Source organism: Marmota marmota, unplaced genomic scaffold (assembly GCF_001458135.2).
Source record: "Marmota marmota marmota unplaced genomic scaffold, marMar, whole genome shotgun sequence".
NCBI classification, from domain to species: Eukaryota; Metazoa; Chordata; class Mammalia; order Rodentia; family Sciuridae; genus Marmota; species Marmota marmota.
The window spans coordinates 760,938-775,891 of record NW_025999895.1 but is presented as its reverse complement, the minus strand read 5'-3'; the positions used below and the strand labels follow the sequence as shown (position 1 = coordinate 775,891).

At 56.7% G+C, this 14,954-nt stretch overlaps 1 protein-coding gene and 1 long non-coding RNA gene across 2 annotated transcripts in view; one reads left to right on the top strand and one right to left on the bottom strand.

The window, feature by feature from the left end:
• Fasn (fatty acid synthase) overlaps positions 1 to 12,203 on the bottom strand; it is a 30,599-nt gene extending 18,396 nt beyond the window's left edge. The window contains exon 1 of the mRNA XM_048797004.1: positions 12,198 to 12,203. The gene's annotated coding sequence lies outside the window, so the exon portion shown is untranslated. The remainder of the gene's footprint in view (positions 1 to 12,197) is intronic.
• LOC107157671 lies at positions 5,503 to 11,266 on the top strand. The gene is made up of 2 exons (XR_001505520.2): positions 5,503 to 7,213; positions 9,373 to 11,266. It is a non-coding gene; the product is annotated as an uncharacterized LOC107157671 (long non-coding RNA).
• Positions 12,204 to 14,954: the final 2,751 nt, after the last annotated feature.

Below are 14,954 nucleotides of genomic sequence, written 5' to 3'. Positions count from 1 at the left end.
GGCGGGGCGCGGCAGGCTGGCGAGCGGCCCGCCGGACCCCAACAGGAGTGGTGGGAACAAAGGAGCCGCGGCCCGTCTCCCGGGAGGCCGCGCGCTTCCGGCACCCTCTCTCACTCCCTAGTGACTTCTCAAAGTGTTACGGAATTTTTGGGAAAAACCGAAACAAAAAAGAGATGGCCCCAGGATTGGGGTCTCCTGAGAGTCCAGGAAGGCCGCGGCCGGCCTGGGTAGAGCAGGTGTCCCAGGGGCCAGGGAGCCCTGGCAGTCCCTGGCTGTGTTGGCCCTTGCCGGGACAGCTGCCTCACTTTCCCGAAATCACTTTCGTCGCCAGTGCGCCCTGGCAACCCCTGGAGCCTTTCATCCTCTATGTGGGCACCCGGGAGCTGTATGCAGGTGGCTCCCCAGGCACCTCCAAGGGCTCTGACTCCTGCACTTAATCCACACGTTGAGCCTCCCAGGGTCCACAAGGTGCCTAACTACTCAGAACCCCCACTTCCTATGTATAGCAGGGCATAGAACCCCAGGTCCCATGCGGATTTCTGTCCTCACTTCAGGGGCTTCACGTGGCCCCTCCCCTGATTCTCTTCTAATTTGGGGGCCATCTGGAGCCCTGAAAACCCCAGCTGTGGGTACATTGGAGACGGTCAGACTCATGCCTCCCTGGCTGCGTGCTGGCCATCCAGTGGTCAGCAGGGCTCTGCCTCTCAGCCTGCAGGTGCTCAGGTGATGGGGCTATGACCTCAGTATGGTCACACTGAACCTGAGCCTGGGCTTGTCCTCAGAGGAGGGCCACTGGGGACTCAAATCTCTGAAAGGCAGCATGACTGGCCACGTTTTCAGTCACAGCAAGTAAGAGGCAAAGCCTCACCTCAGGCATGTGTGCCCTTAAGTGGGAGCTCAGGACCCACCCCCCACCTGCCCCAGGCAAAGCTGCATTGCATCTGGCCTGTGAGAGGGCAGCAAAGCTGCATTGCATCTGGCCTGTGAGAGGGCAGCATAGCTGCTGCTGCTGCGTTTTTACTGGAGGTACCCGAGACCCAGGGCCTCACAGGTGCCCAGCAAGCGCTCTACCACTAACCCACATCCCCAGCCCTTTTATTTTTATTTATTTAGTACTGGGGATTGAACTCAGAGGTGCTCCTCTACTGAGCTACATCCCCAGCCCTTTTTATTTTTGAGCCACGGTCTTTCTGTTAAGTTGCTGAGGCTGGCCTCAAACTTGCAATCTTCCACCCCTCAGCCTCTGGAGCTGTGGGATCAGTGTGCACATTGCTCCTGGCAGTTTGCTGCTTCTTGGAACCCTGGGGCAGCCTGCATTGCTGTGGCTCCAGGAAGCAGTGTGTGCAGGGGGATCCTTGCTGTGTGCACCTGAAGAAAGGGATGGAGCCAACAGTGAGCACACAGTGGTGGAGCAGCAGTGATCTGCCAGTCATTCTGACTTGGTCTTTGACCTCTCAGCCTGCATTGTGGACCACGCTGCCAGGGTGGGCTCTCCTGTGTATGGCTGCTTGTCCAACCCATACACCTGTGTGCCAGACAGGGAGAGGTCACTATCCATAGTTTACATGGGTGCGAAGCTACAAAGATCACATGGTTTGCCAAATCACACAGTAAGTCGAGGCTGGGTGCAGCCTTGCCCATGGACCTCCCACAGAAGCTGCCTGCTTGGTTCAGAAGGGGCAAGGCTGCTGAAGAGCACCCCGCGAGGCCCAGGATGAGGCCACAGCCTCATGAGCTCTGCTATGGGTAGGGCATGGCCAGGCCCAGACACCAGGGGAGAAAGGGCCAAGGGATCTGGGAGAGTGGGAGTGGGACAGGCCCCTAACACTCTGCATGGTTGTGGCCACTGTCCTGGCCACAGAATGAGTCTGCATGGCAGCAGGCCGGAGTGATGCTGGGCCAGGGTTTTTGGTGGGAGTGTGTGTTCCTATGGCTCTTGGAGTAATAGAGTGGACACGAGTGTCTCATCCTTGGCCATGGCCAGATCCAAACATCCCACTGGACAGAAGGCTTTGCTACTGTCCAATGTGGGGTAACCCACTGTGTTTGGGGTACCTCCCCCACCCAGCAGTATGCCGAGTGAACACCCCAGCATTCATGAAAGGGGACCATCTGGGCCCCAGGTTCAGGCTCACTTGGGTGTTCTCCAAACCCCTTTGGAGGGGTCCTTTCAGGGGGGCCCCTGGCATGGCACTCACTGGGGGCTGGCTTGCTTTTCTGGTGAGTGTTCTGCTCTGCACCCCACTGGGCTTTGGGGAGGGCCCCATGGTCTGCGACATGGCCAGCGTACTGGTGGCTGTGGGTCGTGCGTGACACATGCAGGTGACAGAGGCCAGGCCAGACTCTGGCACGTGCACTAATATTTCTCAAGGAGGACAGACAGACAACTCTGCCAGCGGAGCAGTGTGGGAGGGAGGCACGGGAGCTTTAATGGCTCAGAGGCCAACTCGGTGGTCCTGGGAAGCCCACCTTGTAGCTCACAGCTCCTCCACCACGTGCCACCTGCAGCACCCACGTGACATGTAGGTGAATGGGCAGGCCCCAAGCACCCACGGGGAGGCTGTGGTGGGGCCCACTTTGTAGGGGGCCGAGGAAGTCAGTCTTTCCAGTTGTAGTTGCGGATCCTGGGGGGCTGCTGGCAGCTTTTAGATCTTGCAGGATGAGACTTGGAGAGTCTGGTGGGCTTGGCCTTTGACTGAGCTGCCATCTTCATCCCTTTGATGGTAAAGCCCACCTGCATCTTGGCAGGGCTCCTGTCACCTTCCTGGGGACTGTGGGCAGCTGGCGATGCAGGCAGCTCTACAGGTAAAGAGGAGCAAACAGGCCCAGGTCAGGAGTGCAGAAAGGGGGCAGAGACATGAGCCTGCCCAGAGCCAGTACCCAGAGCCAGTACCCAGAGCCAGCCTCCGAGTGCAGAGGGAGTCGTTCTGCTCGCTGGTCTGCAGGTCTGGGCCACCCCTCACCCTGGCTCTTTTTGAAGGTGCTTGTGCAAGCCAGGTTGCCCTTCTGAGTGACCTTGCCATGCTCAGTGGTAGCATGTTCTGGGGTTCTGGCTGGTGCAAACACAGGTCTGTGTGGACAGGATCTCCACAGGGTCTGGGCCTGCCCCTCCACTGGGCGCCAGGATATGTAGCTCTGACAAAGGTACTGTTCTGTGGTGACCAGCTCCTGAGAGGGAGGATTGGGGGTTTAATGCTGGTTCTTAGCCCCACCACCCTCCGAGGCACATGCTCTGCCCTGTGCCTCCCTGGTAAGCCTGCAGAGAGGCTAAGCTCACTGGGCACTTCTGACCACCCAGCAGCCCCAAAACAGGAGGCCAGGCAGAGACCAAGGGCCTGGGAGCCTCATCACACACATACGCATGGGCATCCCTTCCTCAGGCACATACAGGTAGTGGTCGTCTTTTTTTTTTTTTTTGGTGGTAACAGGAGATAGAACCTAGGACCTGTCACATACTGGGCAAGCTGTCTACCAGCCAGCACTCACAGGTCAACTTTATCTTTGCAGTTTTTCTGTATTTTCTTAGTTTTTGAATAAAAAAAAAATATTTCTTAGCAGGCATGGTGGTGGACGCCTATAATCCCAGCTACTTGGGAGGCTGAGGCAGGAGGACTGCAAGTTCCAGGCTGGCCTGAGAAACTTAGGGAGACCCTATCTCAAAATAAAAAAAAAAAAGTTAAAACAGGGCTGGGAATGTAGCTCAGTGGTAAAGTTCCTGGGTTCAATCCCCAGTTCCAGATTTTTTTTTTTTCTTTTGTATATCGTCAACCACAATGTTGTTAAAAGCCTGTGGTCAGGTGAGTGCAGGACGGGACCCCTCCCTGGAGGGCTAGCAGAGGCGGAGGCTGCTGCATTTTAAAGCATGATTGTGCAGTTTGGGGTCATGCCCACCAGCCTCCACTCAGCGCCTCAGCATGTGCAGTGGCTTGGGGTAACTTGCAGGGTCTGTCCACTGCGAGTCCACCTCCTCTGTGGCTGCTGGGGACAGGGGTCTGGAGAACCCAGCATTCACTGAGGGAGGCACCAGTGGGCACTGGGTGAGGGCCAGCAGCAGCTGCACAGCCTCCCGCTGAAGTCCCTGCCTGTGCGGGCTGAGGTGAGGCCGCGGCTGCAGTGGTGTGCGAGCTCCGGTCCCAGTGAAGCTGACGCATGGGAGCCGTCCCGCCCCGGCCTGGCCTCCCCTCATCCTGGGCTCGTTCGGCCTCCCTGGCCTCATGGGGACACACCCTCTGGCCCCTAGCTCTGCCCTCCTGTGCCTCCGGGGCCTCCGGAGCCCTGGGGGGGGGCTGGCGCCCTCCCACTGCCGCCGCTGCATCTTGTCAGCAGAAGGCCACCGAGAACGACACTGCCCACCTTTGGTTTCCCCACCCCAGCACAACCCTCCTTGACACGAAGACACTGCCACCCCCATGTCTCCTACAGCAGACCAGCTGTCCTCTGGCCCTGCCCTGCCCTCTGCCCACAGAGCCTCCTAGAAGCAGCAGCCTGGAGGAGGGTTGGTCACATCTGGAGTGCAGGGGTGTGACTCTGGGGGTCTCCTCCTACTCAGTAGCCTTGGTTGTCCTTCCCTGTGACACAGGGACTGGTCCTCCCAGGGATTCTGTGGGCTTGATCTGGCCAGCCCTTGTGAGACAACATCTGGTTAGAGTTCTGACAGTGAGCTTTAGGGAGACCAGCCAACCCAGGCCACCAGCCCCTCCACGTGGGGCCCAGCTGATGCTGAAGGGCAAGAGCACTCGTCCTGCCCACCCAGGACTCTTGCTGCCCACGTGGGACAGGCAGGGGCAGGTGACAGGGCGGGGAACAGCTGAGTGTAACTGGTGGCAATAGCAGGAGCTGGTCACAGTCAAACCCAAGGTCAGGCAGGTGGACGCTGACCCACCCCTGAGCCGGCCTGGCTAGAGGGACCTGCCTCGTGGTCTCGGGGTCTGTCCTGGACCTCTCTTTGCAGAGCCCTCCGTATGGGAGCAAGGCAGGGAACCGGGGCTCTCAGGACTCCAGAGCGGGGACAGCCTCAGCCTGTACCCTCCTCGTCCGGTTGGCACGAACCTGACTCCCAAGGCCTGTGTCCTGCAACCCTGATGCTGACCTGGTCTCTGCCAGCCCTTGGCTTGCTCCTTACCCCACCCAGCACACTGGGGACTCTTTCCGCAGTGGCCAGAGTAGGTCTTTGAGACTTATCTGGACTCATACATGTTGGGCCCAGGACCTGCATACGGCTTCTGGAGAGGCTGGGAGCCCTCAGCCTCGACTGAGAATGAGATTGGAGCCTCCTGGGCTTCAGTCCTTAGGGTCTCATGCGTGCAGGGTGAGACTGCAGTGAGAGGGTCCCTGTCTCCAGGCTGCACTGAGGTTGGCGCCTACAGGGATCTGTGGAGGAGGGTTGGTCACATCTGGAGTGCAGTGGGGCCTGCCTCCTGTCACCCTGGGACACCAGGGGTCTCTGAGCACCTAGGTGCAGCACCTACCCAGCTTTCTGGCCCTGGGTGGGTTTCTCTGCACAGAGCCTCCCTCCAAGGCTGCCTGGCTGTAGGCATGAGCTCCTGTCCCTGATGGTCTTGGTGACACCGGGCACATGCTACCTGGGCTGCTGAGAAGGGCTGGACAGTGCTGCCTGTCCAGCTCTCCAGAGCTAGCCTCAGGGCTGGGGAGGGGCCCTGTAGTTCAGGAGTCAGACCAAGTTGTGGCCCTGGGCACAGGTCACAGAAGCCTTTCTAACTCACAGTAGCCTCAGCTGGTCTGACCAGTCAGGTTTCTGTGGGCTTAGCTGCTGACCTGTGTGCTGAGGCCTCTCCTGTTCCCATGGGCACCCTTTCATACCCAAGCTGGACACCAAGCCTCCTGGCAGCTTGTCCCAACCTGCTTTTCCATTAAGGCTGGTGCGTCAGGTTAATCTGCCTCAGGTTATGCCTGCTTCAAAGCTTTGCAGGACCTCAGTGTGGGCTGACTGGTGGATGTGGACGGTGATTGTGACCCTGCTCCTCCACCCCTGGCCCTGTGTCTCCAGAAGCTGAAAGCACAGGACCCCACACTGTGGTGATCGAAGGCAGCAAGAGCCCAGCATCCCTGCTCTTCCTCAGCCACCGGCCCGGGGAGCTCTGCCCCAGATAGCCCACGAGTAGCCCATGGCCTGGGGCTGCACTCCAGGCCTGCTGGACACCAGAAGCAGGACAGAAGCTTGACTGGTGCCTTCCTGGTGATGGGCCCAAGGGAGGCAGCCCAGCCTGGCCTTTCTCTAACTCAGCACCAGGGTGGGGGTCGGCAGGACCAAGGCAGATGGTGAGAGTTGTCAGAGAAGTGGCCCCAAGAGGTGGTCTGAGAGCCGGACAGCCTCTGGACCCCCCTAGGAGGGCAAAGGTGGCAGCGGGGAAGGAGGCCTGTGGCTCTGGAGGGGAGCAAGGCGCAGAGGCCAGGCTGGGGTCAAGGCAGGCAGGAGCTGTTGCTTGCCCTTCAGAGGCCTGTGAACTGGCTTCGGAATCCTAGACAGTGGCTCTGGCTTCACGCCAGGACTCTGAACCAGGGGCCCAGGTGCCGGGCTCTGTTCAGGTGGTCCATGGCGCCTAGTGCCCCAGTGAGCCAGCTGGTATGGGTGATGCTTCTAGATTAAACTCAAGAAGAGGAACTTCCACAGGGTCTACCTGCCAGATCATGGCTCCCACTAGGCTCCCTGATACCCTGAGCCACAGACCACAGCCTGGCTGGCCAGGGGCCGTGGGGCCTCAGTGAAGGCTACACAAAGAGCCAGGCCCTCATTGCCTGCCTCTTGCCCCTGCTGTGGCATCGTGGGAGAGCTAGCTCTGCTCTCCTGGCCAGGGTCAACTGTCCTTATCTACTGGTATGTGGCCACTGTTGGGGAGCTGCCCACTGGCCATGCTGTCACAGGCTGCCCAGTTGCTCAAGACACTGTGGGTCATGGACCAGGCCAAAGGCCTCCCCTGGAATGCTCTGGAGATGTGGCTGATGGCCCTTGGACCCCAAGGCTGCTGTCTGTCTCTCTGGAAGGAGAGGTCAGGGGTGGCATGCGGGAAGCATGCGCAGGGCAGGTTGGCAAGGCCAGGCCTGCAGCCAGCACTGAGGGCTGCCCACGGGACACCCGGCTGGGGGTGAGGCTCCTAGCTCTCTGCGACCTCCCTGCTGCCTCTTCTAGTCTGACTGCAGTCTCAGCGCACAGGCGGGCTGGGAGGGGCAGAGACCCCACGAACACCAAGTACAGGTGAGTTCAGTGGATGCGCAGACGTGGCCCAGAAAGCCCACGCTGACCCAGCCTGGTGCTCAGCACTCAGTGCGGCCTATAGGAAGGGGTGGATGGAGTTGTTCTGCAAGTTCCAGGGCCAGTGGGCCCTGCTGGGATAGTTGGGAGGCTGGGCCCTGAGGCCCAGGTCTGGGTGGAGGTGGACAGTGTTTGATACCGCCTTCCAGTGGCTTGGAGAAGATATGGGAACCAACACTTGGGTTCTACGTCAGCCAGCATATCTGTCTGGAACCAGGCCTGGGCTGGAGGTCAGCCCTCTCACCTCCTGCTGCACCAGACAGGTGCTCAGGATGGACGCTTCCAATACGCACCCCTACAGAGCAGGAGTTGGCTGTGGGACCTGAGTCACTGAGACTTCTTCAGGTCTGGGAAGGGTCAATGCCTGCATTTCAGGGATGAGGGTCACATCATAAAAGGCTTCTGTGTCCCCTGGGGAGCCCAGCTATTCCTGGGGAAGGCCAGTCTGACCTCCAGCCCTCCCCCCATGAGCCTCCTGGCTTCTGTCCTTATTGGTTTGGGACACAGGATGCTACAGCAGGGAGCCATTTCCATGTTCTAAGTCAGAGGCCACTTTCCTAGCCAAATTCCTTGACTTTGGGACATTGAGGGAGCACAGGGCCAAGAGAAGCAGCTGCAGCCCCTTTGGCAGGTGTTAAGGCCCTTGGTCAGGCCCCTGGGCCCTGAAAGGGACCACACCTGCCGGCCTTCTGACGTGGCCCCACGCACCCACACGGGGCATCCTATGGCGGATAGCTGGGCTGCTCCTGCTTATCCGAAGGGTCTTTGCTGTCAGCAGGGAGGTTCGGCCCTGGTCCCAGCTGGCGCCTGGACTGTGCAGCTTTCAGCAGGAGCTATGGCAACAGTGTGAGCCCCAGGTGTGCCATCTCCCCCGGTTAATGCAGAGTGTCAGAGTGGACGGCGTCCCAGGGGGGCGAGGGTAGCACCTTCCATCCACAAGGGCCAAACACAAACATTCAGAAGGTGCCAGAAACACGCCCCTCCCTCGAGCCCCCAGCGTCAGTTCTGACTGGGCCATGACTATACAAACATGGCACCATCCCCACTAGGCCCAGTAGCTCTGAAACTCAGTTGGGACAGTTGAAATTCCCTAATCTCGTTAGGCCCGGTGGCGCATGCCTTAACCCCAGTGGCTCTGGAGGCCGAGACAGGAGGATCACAAGTTCAAAGCCAGCCTTAGCAATGGCGAGGTGCTAAGCAACTCAGTGAGACCCTGTCTCTAAATAAAATACAAAATAGGGCTGGGGATGCGGCTCAGGAGTCAAGTGCCCCTGAGCTCAATCCCCGGTACCCCCCACCAAAAAAAGAAATCCCCTGTTTCTATAACCAAAAGAGTAAGATGCCTCACTGGAGGCCCCCACCAATGTGTCCAGGGGCCCCTGAGAATAGTGGGCTCCTGTTTCCTGACTGTACATGACAGAGGATTGGGGAGGCTCTGCCCTGAGCAGCAGGCGTGCCAGGGGTGTGCAAAGTAGGTGTGCTTCCTCCTGTTTGCACTCTGCCTCTTTCAGGGCAGATGGTGGTCTCAACCCAAACCGGTCTATACCTTCACACTGAGCTGTGTTGGGCGGGGGCCTCCCAGTACCTGTCGGACCAGCACAGTTTCTTGGACCAAGATGGAAGCTCTAGGTTGGTTTCAGGGCCACACTGAACATACTCAGCAGGAAGCCTTGAAGCTAGGAAAGGAGTTTTCAAGGGACTGTCCATTCCTCTCTGTTCCTGTTATCCAGAAAGGTACAAGGGTAGAAACTGGCCAGTTAACTTCATGAAGCAATTTTGCTTCCCAAACCAGACAAGAACACAAGAAGAGAGAATTACAAGCCTACCTAATTATAGGTAGCTGAAACCATGTATAAAGCAAGAGCGAATCAAATCAAATGGTATTTTAAAAACACATCATTAGCAAGTAAACTTTACCCCAGTAATGCAAGGCTGGTTCAACAGCAGGTACTAGGATTCACTGTGTTGATAAATGAGAAGTAACAAACAAATCACGTTATTTTAATGCAGAAAAATAGTATATAAGGTTTAACACATGTCTATAATGAACTTTTGGTAATTCAGGGCTATAAAATAATTTTTCTATTTTCTTTTGGTTCTAGGGTTGGAACCCATGGTCCTGTGCATGCTAAGCACAAGCTCTAACACTGAGCTACATACCCCACCAAGAGACTCTCCTAACTGGATAAATGCCCCATTGAGAAAGCACACAGTTCATCATATTTAGTGAAGAAACTTCAGCCTTATCCCCTTCGAGTTAGGGAAGGAGACAAGATGGCCACTGTGATCACTCCTATTGTGGAGGTTCTAGGGGTCCAGGTCACTCCAAAAGGAAAGAGAAAGAAGTGAGTTGAGGCTTAGAAGAAGAAATACATGGCGGTAACAGCCATCTGCTCAGCATGACAAGAAGCAAGGACAGACTGCTGACGGTGACACGGAAGCTCAGCAAGGTGAGCGACAGTCTCTAACTGCAGGGTACCCAGAGACACCAGAGACAGCAAGAGACTCCAAACCAGCCTGTGGCCCAGTGTGGCCCAGTGTGTGGGGACAGAAGCCACACCCGTGCGTACTGTGGCGCCCAGGCCTGGATGGAGACACCTGGTTTCAAGGGAGGCTCGGGCCACCAGCCACCTGCGGGCCGTGCTTCCTCAGGTAGTAGGCCTCCAAGACCAGCAGCCTCTCAGAAGAAACCAAGTGGGTTTGTTCCCCACACTGATTTAAAGAGCTCATGTCCCATCTCTCTTTCTCTCGCTCCCTGTCTGGTGCAGGAGGTTGAACTCAGGGCTTCTCACATGCTAGGCAAGTGCTCTACTACGCCCACAACTAAGTGGTCCAGGTTGGCCTTGAACCTGGGGTTCTCCAGCCTCAGCCTGCAGAGTCACTGGGATCGCAGGTGTGGGTCTCCTGTGCAGACCTGAAATGGAGGCAGCTGGGAGGCGGCACTGTCCCTGCACACGGCCCCTGGGGCTGCCCAGGCACTCCCGGGAAGACTCCCTCTGCAGTCATGACTTCCCTTGGGCTTCCCTAAGTGCCACAGGGCAGAAGAATTAAGAGGCCTCCTGGGACCTGAGAGGATCTGTGATGGACCCAGACCTCCCACTGAGAACTGCCAGTGGGTGAGCCCGGGGGACCACCTGGGCAAAGCCTGGACTAGGACTGCTGCTCGGGGAGCGTCAGGGGCCGCCAAGCACCTCAAGCACCTGTGCCTTTAAGGACACTTTGCTGAGGAGTACTTTCCCTCCGCTGGCTTAGAGAGTGCCTGTGCAGAGCTTCGAGCTACTTCTTGGGTGTTTTGAGGTGTGCATTTCTTATTTAGTCTGAGCACAAGAACCTAGTGTGCATTCAGACAGTTCCCCTTAGACGGTGGCTTGTCTTCTCCTCTCCTGGACGCATCATTTCTAGGGAGAGCTTTAACTTCTTTTTATCTTTGTTTTCCGCACTGGGAATTGAACCCAGGCAGCTGGCCTCCACCACTGGGCCACACCCCTAGCCCCCCCTCCTTTTTTTTTTCATTTTGAGACAGGGCCTGGCTCAGTCTCTGCAGCCTGACCTCGCAGCCTCCTGCCTCTGCCTCCTGAGCTGGGATCGCAGTCCTGCCACCCTGCGACTCCCCCTCTTTTGTTTGCTTTACTTTATGGAAGTCGGGGGGGGGGGGAAGGTGGGGTGGAAGCTGTCCAGTAGGCACCAGCCTTCCGTGGCCAGGATGTGCGCTGCAGGTGCCACCGAGTGCCCTCTGCCTGTTCAAAGCTCCCTTCTAGGGCTGGGGCGGGGCTCAGTGGTGGAGCGCTCGCCTCGCACACATGAGGCCCTGGGTTCGATCCTCAGCACCAAACAAAAATAAATAAAAATAAAGGCATGTGTCCGTCTATAACTAAGAATATTTTTAAAAGAAATAAGGAAAAGATCCCTTCTAGTCCTGATTTTCTGGGAGTTGTTTTGGTTTTTGTTTAAATCATGAATGCCTGTGATGTGATACATAATAAATATATAGATTGATCTTTGCCCCTATTTCCTGCCATATAATTGCTACTGCCCGTTCAAGTTCAACTGTCCCTCAGTGTCTACAGGGGTCGGTTTCAGGACACCCCTGCTGTGTCCCCAGGCCAAATGAGCTGCAAGTCCTTACATAAAATGGTGTAGCATTTGCACATGATTTAGGCAATCCTCTCTGCAGACTGTAAATCATTTCTAGATTGGTTCAGTACTCATACAAATGCTGTGTCCACAGACAGTAATTACACCACACTGTCGAGGGGAGAAGTCTACACATTCAGTACATAGATGCCATCAACAACCAACTTCTAGTGGCACACGCCTGTATTCCAGCTGCTTGGGAGGCTGAGGCAGGAGGATTGCAAGTTCAAACCCAGCCTCAGCAACTGTGAGGCGCTAAGCAACTCAGTGAGACCCTGTCTCTAAATAAAATACAAAATAGGGTGGGGATGTGGCTCAGTGGTTGAGTGCCCCCGAGTTCAATCTCTGGTACTAAAAAAACAAAAACAAAACAAAGAACAAGGGCTGGGGATGTGGCTCAAGTGGTAGCGAGCTCGCCTGGCATGCGTGCGGCCCGGGTTCGATCCTCAGCACCACATACAAAGATGTTGTGTCTGCCAAAAACTAAAAAATAAATAAAATATTAAAAAAAAAAAAAAAAAAAAGAACAAACTTCTGATCCCCAGTTGGCTGAATTCAGAGATGCAGAACTCAGGACAGGGTGTGGAGGGGACAGGGAGGAGCCTCTTGTTCTTCACAAGGAGCCCCTTTTCCACCACACCTGCATGTCAGTGAGGGGACCGCAACCCAGGGATAGCCCTAGTCAACACTGCTCCTCAGGGAGCCTCCGAGGCAACCTAGGAGGAAGGGGCTGGAACCTGGGGCTCTGGGCTGAGTGGGCTGCCCAGGCCAGAAGCCGCAGCCCTCCCCACACCTGGACCTGGGCCTCCTTCCATCTGGCCCTCCTGAGATGCGTCCTTTGTGATAAAAGGGCAGTAAGGGAAGGGGGTTCTGGGAGCCCTTTGAGTCAGGGTGGGTGGCTAGCGGCACAGTGGCCACCAGGATGTGGCGTGGTGTCTGAGGAGGACGGAGCCCCCAGCCTGCGGGCTCAGTCCTTCTACAGGAAGCTGGCATCCAAATGGAGTGGAACTGTGGGACCGGCTGTGTCCTCCGAGAATCAAGGCCTGCTTGGGGTGGGAAATGCACACCGAGGGCCTGGGGCGTGGCTCAGGGGCACAGTGCTCACCTGGCGTGTATGAGGCCTGGGGTCCCATCCCCAGCACCATAACAAGGCCGTATGCCTGGGTGAGGGAGGGGGGTGGGGTCGCTGCAGAGAGGTGCCGGGCGCCCCTCCAGCTGGCGCAGGGCAGCGGGAGCAGAGTGGGAGACCGCCTGTGCCCCTGCCGAGCTTGGTCCTGAGGACTCCCGTGTGGTGTCCTCCTACTGCTGGTGCCCCCAACCTCCACTCTGGTGTCACAGGCCCTGAGGAACTGTCCCCTTCACAGTGCTGGCTCTGGTCTCCTCACCTGTCTGCATTTGTGTGCGGGGGATGAGCCCCGGCCGTGTATGTGGCAGGCCAGGTCCCCTGCTGAGCCACCTCTGAGCCCTGAGGTCTCAATAGTTCATGGATTTTGTGGTCTCTGCCCATGAGAGACACTGGTTCACGGTTTTCTTGTGATGTTTTTGTTTGGTCCTGGTCAGGGTCATGCCGGCCTCAGAAAATGAGTTACAACATCTTTCCATCCTTCCGTTTTTAAAAATGAATCTCTGTGGCATTAATGTCATCTCTTGATTTTCTTGGTGGGGGGAACCAGGGATTAGACCCAAGGGTGTTGCTCCATCACTGAGCCACATCCCATTCCTTCACTTATTTCTCATTTTGAGACAGGGTCTCACTAACTTGCTTGGGGCCTAAGTTGGGGCTAAGTTGCTGAGGCTGGCCTTGAACTGTTGATCCCCTGCTCAGCCTCCAAGCCTGGGGGACCACAGTTTGCACCACTGTCTGGCCGTCTCTTCTTGCAATTTCAGCTCTTTGGAATTTACCAAGAGCTGTGTGTGGCCCAGTGTCCCGGGGCACCTGGGAAGAACATGTGTTCTGCTGCTGCGGAACTCGGGGCTCAGTGCTCCTCAGGCAGGGCGAAGTGGCCAAGAGCGTCAGAAAGCAAGACTACGGTCAGCTGGTCCACTTCAGATCCCAACTGGGTTTGCTTTCAGGCCACACATAGTTCCATAAAATAGAGTAAGTGTTCCAAGGACACAGCAGAAGTTGGCTCTACAGACAGGAAAAAGCCAAGGAAAGTGGAAACAAAAAGCAAAACGAGCATCTCACAGTTACCTTCCTGGTGAGGTCGGGTGAGGAGCCACAACAACAGAAAATAACTGATTGTGAACGTCGGGCTACTTTGGGTTGACTTCTACGTGAAAGGGTCATGCCCCTCCCAGCTGCCCGTGTGGGAAACTGGGCTGCTGCGGGCTGATTGTGGTTCTGTGTGAAGGTCAGGCCAGCCTCCTGCTCAGGTTTAGGCTGGACTTGGAACTTCAGCAGGAGCTACCCGTTTTGATGCTCAGCCTGTTCTGATTGGCCCAGTGCATCTGAACAGAAACCAGCGGTGCCCAAATCTCCCACAGACCTGTCTGCTTGTCTGTCACCTGGAGATGGACGAGAATGGAGGTCTCTGCCTCCCTGCGGTTGTGAGTGTTTACTTCCGGAGCTCCTGGCCCGGTTGTCAGGACCCCGCTGTGCTGCTGTGGCCTCCCACTCCTGAGCAGGAACCTCCCTCCCGCCTCAGCCTCGGGCCGGACACAGGTGTGTGCCGCATCCCTCTCAGACCTGAAGGGGCTATAGTGCTGCAGGGCGCGCGGCACGCTGGGCCAGCTTCAGCCCGGAGCTCGGCCTGGCCCAAGCGTGCTCTTGAGCCCAGGACACGGTTGAGTCTTGCCTTTTTCTTCCAGCCTGCTAACGAGTGGCCATGATGCTTATTGTACTTAATTTCTTATTTATCTGCAGTACTGGGGATTGAACCCAGGATGCTCTAACCTGAGCATATCCCCAGCTCTTTTTATTTTTCAGTTTTTAAATCAATCATTTTTTTGGTTCTCGGGATTGAACCAGGAACACTGACCCACTGAGCCCATTTTATTTTGAGACAGGATCTCGCTAAGTTGTACAGGCTGCATTTGCTGAGGCTGGCTTTGAACTTGCGGCATTCCTGACTCCGCCTCCCTCCCTCCCTCCCTGCTTTCCTTCCTGCCTTCCTTCGCAGGTCTGGTGAATCGCCTGGGCTGGTCTTATGAGCCTCCTGCCTCAGCCTGGCAAGCCGCTGGGATCGCTGGCCAGTGCTGTGCCCCTGAGCTACATCCACAGAACCGCTGGCCAGGTTCTCTGCTGTCCTCAACATCAGGTGGCAGTTAGATGTTTGTGGGCCAGGGGCTCAAGAAATACTCAGTACAGGGCTGTGGCTGTGGCTGAGCAGTAGCGCGTTCACCTAGCACCTGTGAGGCCCTGGGTTCCATCCTCAGCACCACACAGAATAAATAAGTAAATAAAGGTGTTGTGTCCATCGGCACATTCAGTGCAGAGCACATCAGTAAAGAGTAGCCCCGCCTCAGGGTCGTTCACAGAGGAACTGAGGACAGCTGCTTTGGGACCCTGCCTGTCTTAGTCCTGTAGACTGCTCAGCAGGAAGAAGAC